Raw genomic sequence first — 6479 nt, forward strand, 5'->3', positions numbered from 1 at the left:
AGACTCAGTAAAGTTAAGAGGCCCAATCAAAGAGAATGGCCTCGTCCACATATCCGACCTCACCTAAGAGGTCGGAATAGCTCAAAATAGGCATCTCACACTTAATTGAGTGAGTAACTGGCTCTCAAAATCTCTCACCCACTTCTAGAAGGGAGATCTCAACAACCCTAAGATAACGTGATGGTTATCCACCATCAGAAGTGAAACTACTCTAACGGTGGTTATTGGCAAATCACGTATAAATACACTGACACCCTCAGGTATTTTTAAGTTCCAATATTCTAAACCTGCTTAACCCCTTGCTGACTTAAGTATCAAAGTGTCTTGCAGGTACCACCCTCACCTATTCTAACACTTACATACAACTCGGACGGCGACTCCCAGACGCGAACAAGTCGAAGACCACCATCCTTCCACGTTTGCGCCTTCACTTCAAAGCCCAATCATCCGGTTTCAGGTAAACCCTCAAAACAAATATATATCACAATCTTTTATTTTACTTATATTCAATTTATTTTAATTTTAAAGTCACTCATTTTAAAATCAATTATATTTTATTTAACTATAAATTTTATTAAACATATACAAGTTAAAAAGATAAACAAAAAAATTTTATTAATCATAATTTCTTTTTTTAATAAATACTTGTAGTATAAAATAATAAGTAAAGACTCACATGCAGTTATTTTTATATGAAGTTAATATTTGAAAATTGTTAGACAATATTTAGTCAAACTTATCAAATCATCCAACAATTTTTAAATATCAATTTCACATAAAAACAACTGTGTATGAAAATGAAGATTTAGATGCGTTGAGAACATTTTTGCAAGAACAAAGCAGAAAGATAGACAAGACACACAACATAAAGAAGCTGCCAACAAAGTCAAAAGTAAAAAAATAATAATATTAAAAAAACAAAAAAAACATTAGCTAAAATATATCTTATTTAATATTTATTAATTACTCTGATAAAACAAATACAAAAAAACAAATAAATTATTAATGATTTAATATTATCTATTGATATTAATAGTTAATGGACACATTAGATAAAAAAAACGCAAATAAAAATGATCATATCTCTTCTCATTTTAAATGACAAATTTAGTTTTTTTTATTACCGACAAAAATAATAAAAAAAACCTCCATTGTAATAAATATCTAAAAAAAAGAAAAAAAATAATTTTTGATGTTTCACTCTATTTAAACAAAAAATAATTATGACAGCAATTCGAATATGAAAATCATAATATTTAAGATTTTATTTGATAGTTTTACTTAAGTTAATTAAAAAAAGTGTGTTTAAATTTCTATTTTCAATCAAATAAATAGCATACTCATCCTCAACTTTTGCAATAATTTTCATTATAACTGTGATGAAATTACACACCAAAAGATTTCAATATTACATGAGTAGTTTTGGCTCTAAAATTAGTTGAGGTAAAGGAGATCTAAAATCTTTTGACTAATTAGCATGGTTGGTTATATGTAAAAGATAATATCTATGATGCTAGCTAAGAAGATGAGAAGGGTAATGTCAGAATTAGTAGGGGAGACTCGGAATATTTTTGTGCAGGATATAAAAATACATGTTGAACATTAATTGCTTGTAAAACTGTAGACTAGTTGAAGTTGAGAAAGAAGAACTCGGCTATAATTAAGTTGGAGTTTCAAAAAATCTATAATAAAATCAAATGGAGCTTTATAGATATTGTATTACTGAAAAGTCTCAGGTGAAAAAAGTAGATTAATGAGTGTGTCCACACAATATCTATGTCAATATTGATAAATGGGTCACCATTTAAACCATTCAAGATGGTAATGGGTTTGAGGTAGGGACTTTATTATTTATACTAACACGCCCCGACTCACAAGAATTACTCTATGGGATTCATCCTAACCGACACATATTAAATATTTATAAAAGAGCTAGTCCTCAAAAAAGTCTATACAATGCGAGGGTAAGGACAACCCACTACTACTACTGGAAAGAGAGAATCACTCAATGCTAAAACAAGGAGAGAACCACTTTGACATGCTTGTGATCTTATTGTTGCTCACATCTCCAGCGAAATCCTCCTTTATTATCTTAAAAGAACTAGTGTATGTACACGTCCGCCATCATCTGGTCAATCCACGCCTGGGAGCTATCTTCCGATGATGACGAGGATCCAAATCACTTGGGGATCTCTAGCCTGTCGATTTCTGCCCAAGGGTCGTTGACTAGTTTGGCTGTAGGGGATGGTATTGGAGCAGTGGGCATATGTACATTAAGAACTACTGGCTCCTGATCGGGGTAGAACCAAGGTGGATACTCGGATATATCAATTATTAGGGACTTCGATATGGGCTCTGCCATATTCAGAGTGTAAGACTCAGAATCTTTGAAAAGTCTTTTTATGACCAAGTGTTAAATCATATAGTTATTTATTGCCTTAATTTCAGAAATTATTTTATTAAAGATAATTAAGGCAAGTTTTGATTTATTGAATTTGAAATAAGTTATGGTTATTATCCAATTTTATAATAATTGGATTATTTTCTATATTTAAATCATATAGTTGGTAGTTGTGAAATAAAAAGGATTTTTATATGATTTTGGACCAAATAATTAATATTTTAGAATATTGATATTACTATTTTGGAAAATAAAGAAATTAAGTATATTATTTTTAATTTTTAAATTTGAAAATTTTATTGAAAATAAAGTGTGAAATTGATGAGCAAATAGTATTTTTATACATTATTATTGTTGGATTAGAATTTATTTCTAATTACTATATTATCCCTATTTTAAGTGAAATTACCAATTTACCCCTAATCCTAATTTTCAAAATAAGGAAACCCTAACCCAGTAATCCGTTACCATGACCCGGTTCCCTCCACCCACGCTCAGCAGCAGCAGATCATTACCCCTTTCACCCTTTTCAATGAAAAATAGCAGCACCCCACGATTTCCTTTTGTTCCCTGAAAGAAAGAAAGAAGCAGAAATGGGGAAGGAGGCCACTGCCCAATCCGCGCCACCGTTGCCCTCACCACCGCCGCACGAAGAGCTTCCATGGCCGCTGCTGACAAGCTTGCAGGTGGAAGAAGCAGAGATGATGCGAGGAGAAAAGGGAGTTATCGCGCTCTGCCGCCGCGAGCCCCATCGCACCCTGCGCCGCCGAGGGTTCCGTCCTTGTCAGAGCCGTCGCCCTCACTGCGTCCTCGCCGATCTGCCGGCCGGAGCTCCCATTGCGGTCAGAAACTGCTGCCGTCCAACCAGCTGCTACAGTGGTTGTTGCCCGTTGTGAATGGCTGCCGGAGAAGCTGTTGTGGCCGTCGGAACCACACCAGAGTTTCTGCCCGTTTTTGTAAGCAGAGAACCTCACTGCCGTCGCCGGAGAACTCTTCCGGTAAGGGTTTTATTTGAGGTTTCTGTCCTTTTTGAATCTCGAGGTTACTATGGTCACTTCCTGTAGGTTTCAGTTGTCGTGATTGGAATTCGTCGCCGCTGCCGCTTGAGGTGGCTGCCGGGCTGCCATCGAGCCGGTTCGGAGACCACCGCTGTGTCGGTTCAGCCGTTCCTTCTTCGGTTCGGTAAGCATTTTCAATTTGAAAGCCCTTTAGTTACTATTCTATTATCATGCGCTGAGGTTTGTGGCGTTAGTTGCTATACGATTGAGTTTCGGTTGTTGTATGTTGTGATTAGAGTTGTTGAGACTGTTGCGAAAGTGGCTTGGAACCGAGGTTTTGGTTGCCGGGATTTTGATTATTGATTTCGGGTCAAGGCGGAAAGGACTCTGTGACGCGTTTGGGCCACGGTATTGCGTTTTGAGGTAGGGGCGCTTTCCCAAAACTATATTTTATATATTGGAATTATTACATATGGATACTGATGCGACACAATGTATTTGGTGATTGTATAAGTCTGATGTGATGTTGATTGTCCTGGATGAATGTAATTATATGTTTGAATGGATTATTATTTGGTTTCGATGAATGGACTGTTGTGCGGTTTTGTGAAATGAAATGCTTTTGAGGTTGGTTCTTTTACAGCTTTGAAATCGAGTTTAATCCGTTGGGAATTGATCTGAGTTAAGTTGATTTTCTTGCTAATGTGGAAAATAGAATGTACTTTTGAATTCAGCCTGGTTTACTTTAATTGACTTGGTCTTGGACAAATGATTTGTTTCTGAGCCGTTTCTTTAAAGCTTTGAAATGAGTTAAATCGGTTGATATTGAGTTGATTTTGAAATAGTTTCCTTGAGATATGCCACTAAGGCGACTGTTGGATTTAAGGCGACTGTTGGATTTAACTTGTTTTTGAATTGATTTCTGGTTTTGAGTTGTTGAAAAGGAATGAGGAACGGTTTTAAGGGGAGATGCTACCGAAATTTCTATAAAATTCGAGTCTTTATTGAAATGTTGTTTGGAAAAATGATGAGTTAAAGACTTCTACTATTTTATTTGAATTATCAAGAAAAAGGATGATTCATGATTTTGAAATGAATTATTAAAGAAGAAATTGTGATTTAGTCTTGCTTCTTAAGAAAGGCATTGTATCTCTTTCAAGAGAAAGTTATTTAGATGAAACTTATGTTTTAAAGCTGTTTTAAATGTGACAAGGGCAATGCCTTTGAATTTGACTTGAGGGTCTTAATTAGAGGAGTTTTAATGACTTTGAAAGAACCTGAATGTATATTGACAAGTTTCATTTTGAAATGTTTTGAGAAATGTTTTAAGTACTCTTTAAATTCTGAATTCTTGCAAGACTAAAACAATTTTGAACCGTTGAAACGTTCTAGAATTTATCATGGGGGTTAAAGTTGGTTTTGCCTAAGTAAAGAAAACGGATTTGAAAGAAGTGAATGATTACATGACTTGGTTTGGCTTAGATCCTATTTTATTACTCAAATCAGGAAGCCAAGGTTTTAATGAATTTAAGTGAACTTGGCAAAATGAGTTATGTTATTCTCCCCAAAAGACTTGGGACTCTGCCGAGAAACTTTTGTTATGAGATCCCATTGATGGATGGGTGATTTTAAATACTTTGAAATAAATCCTTAACTTGCCATGATTTTGGAAGTTTTGGAAAGAGAATGCTGAGAGTGGCTTTGTTTTAAAAAGGAAACTCACTTTGAGTAAATTTGACTTATGAGCCTGAGATGATTTGAGAAACGAGATTTCTGAAGCCAAGGCTGAAAAGAGTTGAAACTTGATTTCAAAGTGAAACGATTTGAGAAAAAGTGATTATGGCTTAAATGCCGATTTTATGAATTTGATGATGTTGGATGGTGGAAGTGCTGTTTTGTTATGGGCCGAAATGGCTGTGTATGATTATAAATATTGGCTAGTTCTGGATTGAACCGTGAGCCAAAATGGCTGTGTATGCTATGAATATTGGCTGATTCTGGACTGAACCGTGAGCCGGATGGCTGAAATGGATGTTGATCCATGGATGAGAATGAATGCATGTATATGTTGAATTATTGATAATTGTGATTTGCAGTTCCACTATCAGAGGCACGAGTTCCCTAGGAGAAAGCAGTGGCTAGCCACTATGTGCTCCAGGTGGAGACTCGAGACTCTGCTGACCCTATGTCGTAAGTGTGGTCGGGCACTGTGAAAGTCCCGGATGAGCTCGCCCCCGTAAATATTCACCAGTGAAGGTGATGGATATGGATCATAATTATGATCAAGTTTATGATGAGTATAACTCAAGTTGGGGATGCGCGACAAAGGGATAGTCCAATGGTTAGCTACCAGGACTAGTCGGGTTGGCTCTATAACCGACAAATGATATCATCAGCCACTAGGGACAGGCGTGCATCATATGCATCTATGTGACGTTGTTTGGGTGTGCATATTGTATTTGGTTTGCTTATGTGATTAACTGCTAATTGTTCTACTTGCAATAACTGTTTGTTCGTGCTTGCATCTTTCTATTTGTGTTTGATACTAAGACTCTGTTGGACTGTGGTGATTGGTTGATGGTTGGATTGTTTGGGCCTAGGGCCGTGGATGGAATGAGATGAACTGATGGTTGATTTCGGTTTTGTGTTTCTGGTTTGGAATAAAATATGAAAGGCTATTTTGGTTCAACATAGATAAACCATTTTGAAAGGCTTTTGAGTTTTTGAGAATTGAATGGTTCCTCTTTCGAAAAAGGATTTCAGATTTCTCTTTTATTGTAAACTGTTGTTTTTAAAAAGAGGTATAAGACGGTTATTAATCACTGGTATGGTTTATCTTCATGTATCCTATTACAGTAATTCCAAAAACCCTCTACTGAGAACCCTTTCGAGGATGATGTTCTCACCCCCTACATTTTTTCCCTTTTAGGATATGGGCGCAGAAGTTACGAAAAGTTTATTTAGTTGTTATTGAGATGCCTTGTATTGTTTTAATTATGGTTTATTGTACCCTTGCCTTTATCTTGATATATTCTGTAAGAGGGATAGGGATTGTATTGGTTATATATATATATATATAT

Source organism: Arachis duranensis, chromosome 4 (assembly GCF_000817695.3).
Source record: "Arachis duranensis cultivar V14167 chromosome 4, aradu.V14167.gnm2.J7QH, whole genome shotgun sequence".
In the NCBI taxonomy this organism is placed as follows: Eukaryota; Viridiplantae; Streptophyta; class Magnoliopsida; order Fabales; family Fabaceae; genus Arachis; species Arachis duranensis.